The sequence below is a fragment of the Strix aluco genome, chromosome 2 (genome assembly GCF_031877795.1).
Source record: "Strix aluco isolate bStrAlu1 chromosome 2, bStrAlu1.hap1, whole genome shotgun sequence".
Classification (NCBI taxonomy): domain Eukaryota; kingdom Metazoa; phylum Chordata; class Aves; order Strigiformes; family Strigidae; genus Strix; species Strix aluco.
In genome coordinates, this window is record NC_133932.1 from 34,954,125 (window position 1) to 34,966,679 (window position 12,555).

At 41.2% G+C, this 12,555-nt stretch overlaps 1 long non-coding RNA gene across 1 annotated transcript; it reads right to left on the reverse strand.

The window, feature by feature from the left end:
- Window positions 1-7,002: 7,002 nt before the first annotated feature.
- Window positions 7,003-12,518, reverse strand: LOC141920154 (uncharacterized). The gene is made up of 4 exons (XR_012622232.1): window positions 12,321-12,518; window positions 11,683-11,718; window positions 7,905-7,976; window positions 7,003-7,211 (listed from the first exon to the last, which is right to left on the reverse strand). It is a non-coding gene; the product is annotated as an uncharacterized LOC141920154 (long non-coding RNA).
- Window positions 12,519-12,555: the final 37 nt, after the last annotated feature.

The window sequence follows — 12,555 nt, forward strand, 5'->3', positions numbered from 1 at the left end:
ATGATACAGTTCATTGTTTCACGGTGTCCATTTTTTGTATCTAATTTCACCAGCGGAAATGGGAATTGCTAGAATAATTTTTTTTGTGTATCAGCATTCATAACATCGCTGCTAGGGGCTATTTGACTTCCTACTTTCCTGCAACTGTCATCTGTTTTGCTGTATCTTCCGCATATTGTTTTTCACACACATTTGCTGATAGAAATTGCTCTGTGACTTACTTAATCCTAACTTCTGTACATAGATCCTCACATTTTGCTGATATAATATACAGTTCTGAAAGCAAAGTTCTGTTCTGATTCACCACATTTTTGGTAGCATTGTCAATACTGTAATTGCCCTGCACGCATTGTAAGTCCTAGTAAATGTGACAGCTAGATCACCTACCACTTAAAAAAGGTGTGACTCTTTCCCAGACACTTGTAGCTGCTGAAGCAAGTCTGAAGATCCTTATTTTGATGGAATGCACTGTTGAGGATCACTGCGGTACCTCATAAATACAGTCCCATTTCATTCTCACTTGCTGGACAATAATGTGTGCACACACACGTGTGTGTACACACACACACTCACACTTGGGAGGGCTGTGTGCATTGCTGCCAGACTCCGTGCTTGCCCTAACTTGCTGTGCTTAGTAACTCAGATTCAACATACTCTTGTTCCTACCAAACTTGCTGTGTTGTTAAATTGTGTGTTAAATTGTAGAACAGACCCAGCAGGGCTGTAAGTAGAAAGCAAATCCTACTGATTTTCTCGAAAGCTAAGAAGTTAGAGATTTTGGACGCAGATTGTTATCTATAAGAAATGATGCCACAAACTGTTTTCATCTGTTGGCTGTATCATTTTTGTCTCTTTGTTTGAGGTTGCGGTCCTGAGAGAAGTTTCTGAGTTTTTATTCAAAGTACGAAAGAAATAGCCGGTCCTCCATTTTTACACATTCGGATATTCTTGCTTGCAGTGTTTTCTTCCAAGGTTTTTGCTTCGTTACTTCACCATGAATAAAAAAAAGACTGAACAAGCTGGAACTTTTTCCTTCTTACAGATGCGACAGAGCTGTTTACTGTACTACATTGAGTTAACTCTCTGCAAATTCATTGAAGGCAATGGGATAGCTAAGATGCCATTAAAGGCATAAAAAGGCAAGCATTATGACTGGATATGATGCACATGCTACTAAAATACCCCTGGGCTGATCCTCAGGGCCCATGCTTTTTTCAGGTCTGGAGATCAGAGTATGCTTTCATTTCTAGGTGGAGCACCTTTGCTGTAAAAATCGTTGAGAACCAGGTATGGAAGCCCTGATTCCTATTTCAGGCCTTTCTTTATGGTGGAATCCCATTTAAAAGTTCAGACTAATTGAAAGTTTCATGCTTACAAATGCAGAACTGGCCTGTAATTGTCACTAAGACAGAATTGTACTGTTCTGTCACTTCATTCACTGAGGAACTTGCAGTATATTATGCTGAAGATTTACTACAATCTTCATTAGCTTTTTGAAAGCCACAAAGTTCTTAATGTAGATTGGTTTGAATATACCTGGGATTTAAATACACTAGATCCATGAACTGATTTTTTTTGCTGAGAATTAGATATATAGCTGAATGTATTTACCATGCAGGTATGTTGTACTGCTTGCTATAAATTGTTTCACAGAATCCTATATTTTTTACTTAAATTTTAAAAGGATAGTAAAAAGTGAGACAGCAGATTACTTATTTAGTATATGTGTTCATTATATTGTATTCCATGAAAAAAGTTAGTAAACTTGTATCGGTTCCTTGTCTTAAGAGAACATAAATTGTAGTTGAATCGGACAGGTAAAAACAAAGTGATACCAAAACCAGAGGTATTATCATTGTGTTACACATTTGTTTAGCTAGAAAGTTTGATTGGGATAACTTTGTGAGAAATTAATATTTTTGAAGAAAGAAATGGATCTGGGTGAGCACAACAGGTCATTCCAAATCAACCTACGCTAGCAGCAGAAAGAATATTGGCCTACTCTCCTTTTTTGTATCAGTATTTTTGTATTGTGAAGATTTCCTATACTGTGGTTTTCCCCAATATCAGCTGAGATGATTTAGCATTTGTAACATTTTATTCCACCTGAACACTTTTTCCTAGCTCATTTACAGTGTTTTCTGTTCTTGATTAACGTGGCAGAAGAAAACAAACAAAAACGTGAAGAATTTTTGTTTTGTAAGATCTGGGTGAGTTGTCTTGGCAAAGCTGAATCTGCAAGGAGGAGGAAAAGGGGAGTCTTAGTTCTTAAAGGTCATGCATGATCCTGGTCTATCACCAAATAGCATCCCTGTGGTCTGCACATTTTAAAGTCTGCAAGACTTTAGGACCAAACAACAGTTTTGTACCCCAAAATACCTTGATGTTAGAGATGATCTTCAGCGAAGTGTTTTGGCCAAGGTTACGCTTTTTCTTGTGTGACTTGAGAAGTGCAGAAAGATCAAAGTTAGGCAAGGACGCAGCCCAACTCTCTGCTCTTGACTGTGCTATGTGAGATGCAAAGGTAAGCTGGTGAGTCAAAATGTTTGTGTGTTCATTAGCAGGAAGTGGAATGGTTTCTGAACTGAACCTTGGAGAAAGCATTTCTTGTGACTTGCAGAATCTTTCATACTTCCTTGCTAAATGAAGGGGCAATGCTTTAAACAGTGGCAGAAGCTGGTGTGCTTGCTAGCCTCTGATAACGTTTTTCCTGTCCCACCGTGACTGTGTTTGTGCTGCCTGATTTCGGACTGAGCTGTTCAATGTTTCCTTATCCAGCTGCTAACCTTTTATAAGCTGTCTAACATTTTTCTGTGACACAACTGTGTTTGTTGAGAAGAACCAAGTGCTTCTCAAAGTCATTCCACTGCAGTGTACCTCAGGCTGTGTCATAACTTTTCCAAGACCTGGGTTCTTTCTCTTGTGAAAAATAAAGGGAGACTCAGATGTTAATCTATAATTTTATTCCAAACTCTCAAATCTTCCAGATCTTGGGGGAGTTCAGACGAATGTTCTGGCTTTTACTTTCAGTTTGTAAGTCTCATTGTATGGGGTTTTGAAATGCTATCAAAAAGACATTTTGCTACTGAATTCCCATCCAGACAGAAATACAGATTACCAGAAATTTCATAATAGTTTTAGAAAAACTGTTACTATTATATTCTTAAAACCTACATAATTCCCAGGTGATCTCATTTCCAGGTAGATGATATCAGTAACATGAAACACCTGTAAGCAGCCTGGCCTTTGTAAAGGATAGTACATTTGCACAAATATTAATTGTAGAAATTGAGTAACAACTGCATTAGTCATCTGTAAAAAATGAACTTGAATGTTTCCGGTTGTAACAGTATAGGCATCTACTGCAGGTTGCATGTGCATGAAAAACTGTATTATCCGAAAGATTTAAAATTCTGTAATTGAAATTATTCACATTGCACTAAATAGCTTTCTTAATGTAATATTGCTAGGACTAAATTCCTTTGTAGTATGACTCCAGTGAGATCTGTTCACTTAAGTTAATACTGGGAAAAATATGTGATCCTGTTTGTTACGGACAATTATAAACTGCCACTCCATAATAAAGAAACCAAGACTAATGGCAAGGCCCTTTTCCCCACAACAATCTTTCTCTGGCTGCCAGCATGAGAGAGAAACAGAGAAGGTGCCTGATGAATACTCTTTATGTCATGCCAAGAGAGAACTCCTTAATCTTGTGGAATGAATGATGTGGGATATGTAACACTTTTCAAAGTGGGAGTAAAGCATGTCACAGCTAGCTTACTTGCCAGGCAGGCAGCCTGGGGAGGGGTAGATTTGCCCCCTCACCTGCTAAACATACTTGGCATAGACCATTTCTCCCAAATATTCCTCTCTCTTCTCAACAGATTCTCACCTGCTTTTTCCCCTGCACCTTTGAAAAAGCAGAGTTTAAGTTAGGTTCTAACCTTAACAATTTCTTGTTTATTGAGTATTTCTAATATCCCCACAGAGACCTAGAGAGGCTATTTTTTTCATGGGGATTTCTCAGATGAAAACACTTGTGCATGTTCTGGATAACACGTGCACTAAATCTGAGGCTTTTGAAATCATTAGATTTGCTCTGCAAGGTGGTATAGTTGGTCTGTGAATTTACAGTAAATCCAAAACACTCCTGTTGCATCAGAAGTCCTGCACAGGCGATAATCAACTCTATAGTATATGCACAATAGCTCTCACACTTCCTGGAAGTGTCATCCTCACTGTGCATGAAGCATAGAGGTGATCCACCTGGGTGCAATAGGTGAGTCAATGATAGTTGGACATCTATCAGCCATGCTCAAAGTCACAATTCCAGACTGTCTGATATCTGAAAGTTCTGAAGAAATGTATGAAATCTGTGTTTTCTGCCCAGACACAATTTTTGAATGGAAAAAGAGTAAGTGTCCAGAGAAACCTGGGTATATGGTAATCTGGTGCAGAAGTTATTGTCTCCGTAAGAGGGACAGAGACAAAGGCTGGCTGAACATTCTTTGCTTTAGTAAACTAGAGTTTGGGAAGAGAATAATCTGAAGCCTTGATGTGAGGCTTCCCCTGGGAAGCAGGAGACAGGTGGGCTCCACTGAAACAAGGGAGAATTGTATTTGCTTGTTTATGTTTTGTTTTTCTCATATATTTACAAGATTATGAGCATACGTATCCATGTCAGCACTATTAATAGCAACATAATAGCATGGGGTTTGCATGTGTGATTTATAAGGGTGATGGGATCAAACCTCATCACTTTAAACTAATCAGGGTTAGGAATTCCTCTGAGAATATGTAGGTTTAAATTATATTAAACAACTGGATCAGTTCAGATTTCCTTGTTCATGTTATTATATTTCCACAATACAGTTTATTAGCAGCAAATGCCCTCACAGAGAACATGGCGAACAGCTGTAAAGCTAGGGAGAGGCATTATGCATGTAGGAGGCGTCATTTTAATTGCATAGAATTACATTATCACTTTCACAGCACTAGAAAGATGCCTTAGCAATATACACAGTCTGCAGTCATTGCCAACAGAAAATGCAACCTTCACACCAGCTCTCTGTAAAGGAAACCTAACTGTTGCAATCAATACTGTTACAGTATGACAGCAATGCAAGAAGATGGATGGTACTGGTATGAACCCCAGAAAGACCTGGGTTTTACTCCCACTCATGACATACACGTTTTGTGCAGCTTGATGCATGTTATTTCCCCCTCTTTGTACCTTTGCTGCTTCTCACACCATTTTCTTGGCTTGGCTATTCAGAACAGCAGGCCCCCAGGACAAGGACAAGGACTGTTGTCTCCCAAATGTTTGCAAAGCAATGCAAAAAAAACAGTCTTTCAGGTTCATGACAAAACCTTTCAGTCCTCTCATAAAGGAGAAATGCTAGTACTTGGTTGTCTCCCAGGTGATGGGATTTCAAGCTCCTTTTGGCAGAAATGCACATGATGTAGCTAGATTTTTTTTTTTTTTTTTTTGCATAAGTTACTGACGAAGGCTTAATACTTGTTTTTCACCTGTAAGAGGAAACCACTGCAGCAGTAATTCAGCCACTCTGGCACAGCCTCTGTCTATTTACAATTATAGAAGGTAGGAAGAGACCTCAAAAATGATCTAGGGGTCAGAAAGCTTTCAGAGTTTGCATATTAGGTCTGATTTCTTTTTCCCCGCTTTGAGGTTACGTGTGCCCAAAAGAACTTACTGGCAGCTGAGAGATGCTTCATCCAATGATGACACTCTCATGATGCCACGACTCCCAGCTCCAGATGCTATGTATGCCTTTCAAATATGTGTCTGCAAGTTATTACGTACACTTGCCTCACAAACTGATGCCCTTGGGTCCAGTACCCCCCTCCCAAACACACGCAACGATATCTAAATGATGCCTTTTTCAGCTGTGTTTAAAACCATCAGTGCTAAAGACTCAGTGACCTGAACCAGCACCAAGGCTTGCTTAGCCTCCTAACTAAGAAGTTTTTCCTTATATATAGCAGAAACTGTAACTCTAGATACTATTTAAGCTCCCTGCTCCCCTCTAAGCATTAAGAGTTACCTATTGCCTTCCACTGAGCAGCTACCTTTTACATATTTGAAGACTCTTATCATGTTTCTTCTCAGTCCTCTTTTCTCTAGAATAAACAAATCCAGTTATTTGAGATTTCCTCCAGGGTCAGTTTTTTAAGACTTTTATTACTTTTTATTGCTCTCAGTACCTTCCCTAATTGTCCACTCCTCTCTTAAGTTCAGTGACCAAAGTGAATCAGTCCATTTTCCAGTTTGAGACTTCACCAGTGCTGAGTAGAAGTCAAGAAATTATTTCACATATCTCACCTAGCCAATTTATATATTTCAGCACAATACTTTCTTTTTCACACCAGTATGGCATTGTTAATTCTCCGTCAGCTTGAGCTCTTCCAAAATCTCCAAGGCATTTTTGTACAGGTATTTTGCCTTGCTGGCTGCTCTCCATTTGGGGGTTTATTCTTACCTAATTGTAATAATTTACACCTGTTCTTACTGCACTGAATCCTATTGTTTTCAGACCATTTCTTCAATTGATCAAGATGCTAATCCTGCCAAGGTGCTTGTAGAACTTTCTCTACAAATTTGATAGCCATACTCGATATGCCATCTTCTAAAGCACAACAAAAATAGTGAGTGGTACAAATCCCAGGAAGGGCATCTGCGGAACTGCTTTCCATAATTCTTCCACTTCAACAATGAACCAACAATAATTCCTCTTCTAGTATTTTTTTCTTAAGCAGCTATGAGTCCACCTTACAATAGTTTCGTTTTAGCTTGCTTACAAGAAATCACAAGAGACTGCTTGAAAACTTTGTTCAACTCAAGATATGTAATATCTATTGTCCATAAGACCTGCTACTTGTCAGAGAAGGAAATTGGCTTGACTCAGCACGATATGTTCCTGGAAAATCTTTCTTGGCCTCTACTTATCATTTCATTATTTCTCATACACAAAAGAAAACTTTGTTTAATTATTTATTTCAATATATTTCCAGCAATTCAAGTCAGGCTGTTTTCTCTGTCTATATTCCTCAAGCTGCTTTTCTTCTTTTTTAAAAACAGGTACTGCAATCACCTGTCACTGGTCTTCCGTTCCCCAGTGCTGTGGGAACAGATCCCTCGTGGCTCTAGGATTGCTTCCGCCAGATTCCCTTGTGCTCTCAGTTGGTTTCTGTTGGGTATGACTGGCTGGTAAATAACTGACTTACCAAAGTAGTCTAGTCTCTTCTTTCTGTTATTTAGCCTTAGACATTAATGGTTAGTCAACTGATCATAGTTAATTCTTTTTGCTGAGGAGTGAGGGGAAAAAGACTTTAACCACTTTAGCTTTTTCTGTGTCACCTTTTCTAGCTTTCCATCCTTGTCGAAGGGCAGATCATTTTTTTTGCCATTGTCTTGCTCTACCTTCTAATGCATAAAAGTACTTTCTTGTTACTCTCTCTTTCCTTTGCGAATTATATTGACTTTTTGCCCTGTCCTTTCTGATTTTATTCTTACAGGCTCCTTTTATGCTTTTATTCTTATACTTAGTTTGCGGTAGTGTATGGTCACATTGGAGGGCTAATGAGCCACTTACTGAGATTTAACCAAGTTGCTGCCTGTAAGCTGGTGCACAGAAACCGATGTGCCTGCTGTGGCTCTGCAGCTTTCTTTCCAGGGTCTTCTTATGCCTGCTCAAGCATTTATAGATGTTTCCTCATCATCTTGTATTCCCCATAAACTACCATTTGTTACAATTACCTTCAGACTCATATCACTGACCTGTCTACCTCCTAGTTTAAAGCCTTACTTATGCAGTTGAGCCCTCTCTTCCCACTTTTTTCCCTAGGCCCCACAGGAACTCAGCAGTTCTTCAAAAACTCACCCGAGCCCTCCTGGTGACTCCACCTTCCCAACCACACATTAATTTCCAGTGTGCCAGAGCCAGTGCCTTTGCCTGGAAGAACCAGACCGTGTCAGAGCCCCTGACCCCTCCACTGTCACTCCCATAACCATGTAGCCATATTTGACTTGCTCACGGTCCCACCTGGCAGAACCATTAATACACATGGAAAGGAGCTGTAGAGGGTCTCTGTGAGAGGGCCAGGTGAGTCACAGCACCATCTTGGGTTTGGGTTTGTGGTGGGCAGGACACCTCCTGGGGTATTAGGCTGAAGAGCAGAAAGATGCCTCTTCCACCCCTTTCCATAAAAAAGAGTCACCAGCCATACATTTTGTTACCTCTTGGGTGTGAAGGTTTTGGGATGGGCTTGGGTTGGAATTATCTGTAGTTTAAGGTTTTGTACATTCTGGTTACTTGGTTTGAGACAGTTAATATTTCAAGTGAATATTTCAAGAAGATGGTATGTTCTTAATTCAGAGCACTTTATATATCTAGTACCAATTGAATTCAGTTTCATCTGGGATCATTCAGCACTTCTGCAAATTAGACCACAAAATGTCAATTCAGATACCCAGAAACTAGGAGCATGAAATTTGTGGCCACCTGCAAGAAGTGTGGTTTAACTGACTTATCCAGCATCACACAAGAACTATGTGGCAAAGGAGGGATTGAATCCAATTCCTAAGGCAGAGCTCAGCTGTTTTAACCAAGAGCTCATCCTTTTTCACATGATCCTGTACTGTCATTTACTACACATCTCCCATTCGGTGAAACAAATGTGAAAAAACTCCTGCAGACAGCGGCCTCCTCCACTATGTAGTCCTGACACAGCTCCAAAGCATCTCCACCCTGAAAAATAAATGTGGCAGAGATCCCATGGAAAGAAAAGTATGCAATTATATACATTGCATATGCATATGCAAAGGAGAGGAAGGAGAAAATAACACTCCTCATTATGTAGTATTGATTTTGCAACCTAGTCCTCATTTAAAGCAGATTTTGTATGTGCAATTATCTAGCTTTTTAAAAAGCAAACAGTAAAAAAAAAAAATCAAACCCCCTTCCATCATGCAGCATCATATTGTTGTAAATGTCATTAGGGCTGAAGTCTTTAGCTTTACCGCAGAGCTCCCTGCCACTCTGAGCTAACAGGGAAGCTGATGTGGGTTGTCATCCGTGCGTGGACAGGAGGAATATTAGACAAATTTACTTTGTCAGGGGATTCACAGGTATTTGCTGACAGAAGAGGACTGGTGTGGGGGGTGAGTGGGGGTGGGGAATCCAGAGATCTGTGGTTTTATTAGAAGGTCTGAAATACATGATTCTTCTTCTTCTCCTCTAGCACAACCCATTCAGCCTCCTACTACCCCATCTTTCCCTGTCCTAGTCTTCTTCAAGACTGCCCTTTCTCCATCCTAGTCTTTTTCCATCCATTCTTACTTCACCCTTGCCCCTCACCCTCTCTTTTACATCCTCTCATTAGATCCTAGTTCCAGTTTGAGAGCACCACATCATAGTCTCCTCCACACTCTTCCCCACTTGTCCCTGCTCTGGTCTCTTTGGCCCACACTTTACCCTGACAGTTCCACTTTTCCTTTATTTCTCCGTTCTGTTTCCTCTCAATCCTTCCTTCAGGGGCAACCCTGCCCACTTGTGTAAGAGTCATATTCCCATATTCCCAGCCAGATATCTCAGGAGCCCTATGTACAAGCTTACAACAGCCCCATCTACTTCACTTCAGCTTTGCTCACTCATCTGCTCCCTTGGGACCAGATGACTTCAGATGTTTCACTGTTCTGACCCAGCTCCCCCTGTCACCTCTTTGGAGTATGTCTGGACCACAGTTGCTGCCATGACTGCAGAACCATGCAGGTATTCCCATGCAGCCTTTGTACTCCCTAGGTCACCTGCTGTTACCTCAAATGTATAGTGCTCAGCTACAAACCTTACTGAGAAGGTGAGTAAATACTAGGGAGAACAGGCATGTATCTGTACCTGTATCTATATCCCTGTTTATAGACAAAAAACAGTACAAGCAAACACAACCACACTTGGCAGTGTAATTACTCCTTCCACAGGCAATTCCTGTTTTCTACTAACACCTCTGAAAATCTGTCCTGATCTGAAGTTCAAGACAGCAAACATTCTAGTCCTAAACCTATGATAAATCTTGATTTTAGTTTGATATTGTGCAATGTATCACAGCTAGAAATCAAAGCTTTTACTAGGAGGAGAGAATTGCCTTTTCTGTGGTGCACAGAGTACTTGTTTCAAAATGAGGTATATTCCATCATAAGAAAGAGATCACCGAAGCACAATATAGTTGTGCTTAGAGAGGCTATTAATGGTAATTTTGAGGCTTTAAAAGTGCAGTATTTTTAATTTTATTTTCCCCTTAATCCTGCCATGCTGGACTAGCTTCTTTGTCAGGACTCTATGAGATATTGCATGACATTTTTTAATTCCCTAAAACATTTCCAACAGCTTTTTCACAGAATAGGTTCTGTATTTACATATGGATATAGAATGCATGAGGACATATTTTTATCTTGTGCTTTATTAGAAAGAGTGATGTTATTCATTAGCTCTCTCTGTGCTGCTCTCTGGCATGGGGATGGATGTGAAAGACAATACGATGCAGAGAGGATGGTTTGCCTTTGTAGCATGCCCAACCTTCAGCATGAAAAAGTCATGACTCAAGTCTCTCAAAAGTCAAAAGTTTACATTTGTTACTTAAAAAAAAATTATCTATATTAGGGGAGTTTATATTTCCTTACAGAGTAATTTAGGGCATGGTCACTACATGTTTTTCAGACCTTCCTCTGTACTGTGTGCTTTCAAATATTAAATGAGAGTTTCCTATGGTCTTTGGATACTTTGGGTTAGTGCTATGAGTTAAAAACAAACTTGTGAGATTCAAGGTAGCTCATACCTGGTGTTCACACCAGGTATGTGAGAATTCCTGTTCACACCAGGAAAGTGAGAAGGCATTAGGAACTCCCATGGAGACATGGGATGTCGCAGTGTATGCAGCAGTCAGTCCATGAGCAAGTGCACTTAGCTATATGTAGGCATGATGCATGAGACGCCCATACGTGTGTGGCATTCAGACACAGATAGATATAGTCCCTGTATCTGTGTTGCTAATATGCATGAGAGACCCTCAGGCATACAGATCTCATTCACTGAATATATATAGGAATGCCTGTCTGGGAGTGTGTTTATTACATCTCATGCACAAGCATTTCTGCATGCATGAACAAATCCCAGGCACAGGCATAAGTGGACTCAGGCTCAGTCTTATGTTTGCGGGGTCTTGAGATGCAGCGCTGAAGTATGGGTGTGGGTGGGATTCACAAAAAGGGCTGGGGGGGTTTGTTGGCCACACGCAGATGTGTATTTGCAGGGCTTGCATGTGGAATGTAGTTAGAAGCGAGTATGAACGGTGAATATGAATGTATATCCAACTGAGAATCAAATATTGGCATTTGAAAGCAGCACTAGATATTTCAGTATATAGATGTGGGGATTTGCATAAAGTTCTGCGTGTGAGAGAGAAAGACTTCAGGAACAGGGATTGAATGCGTTTCCTTTTTTCTGGCAGAGGAGCGTTTTAAGCAGGTACAGTGTTGGTAGAGTGGCAGGGAAGAGAACAGTGTGGCTCACGCGTGACTGTGCCACCACTGGCAGCGTGCACCGGGAGGGTGTGTACGGCAGGGATACCTGGGCATTCCCACCTCCATTGGGGACCATCACTTACCAACTACGTGGATTTCCTCTGGAACTGACCAGGCACCTGTTCAGAACAGGGAAGAAGCTCAGGCCAGACAACACTGTATTAAAAAAAGCAAGTAACCCAGGGAGGGCTCCTATGTGGTAAGCACCAATAGGCAGTAAATTATACCTGTCAGCTGACTGGCAATTACTGCCTAAGCACTGGGGGGGTGGGAGTTTGGGAATATGTGTAAACACTTCTGCATAGGCAATTCATCCTCAACAGCCGATTACTCGTAGCAGTACACAAACAGCTCAACAGCCGATTACTCGTAGCAGTACACAACCAGCTCCAAGCACCCACATAGGCTTTGTTGTGCCTGTGGGGCACAGCACCTGTCGGGAACTACCTCCAACTCACATCTGCGTAAGATGAGGAAGGCCCACAGCACTACCAGTGCAAGTCATGATGCAAAGTGCTGGGAAAAGTTTTCAGCTAGCAATACCTGCACCTGCAATTCGTTTCACCGACTGTGGTATTGCTCCCGTAGAAGCAGAGCAAAAGCAAACGACCCTGCTTGTTGGAGTGGAAGGGCATGGCTGGGGTTCCCACACGAGATGCTCTTGATGGAGTGGGGCTGGTATTCCATAGATAGCTATTTCATTGAAGTTTTTTAATCTCACCTTCGTCCCTGCTTCCCCTTGAGCCACGGCATGGTGGCTGTGCTCTCTCATCCCCTGCCTCTTTTCAGAGAGCAGACAGGGCCAAGCGATGAAGGCTTCAAAACCTTGGGCAGAACCTCGGTGTGAGCTCGCTCGCCTTAAAGCCAGCCCGCGTGCTGGGCGCTCTGGGGGACGTGTGAGGGGCAGGGGTACCCCCAGTGGGACCTGTCTCTCCTGTGGAGAAAAGAAATACTGT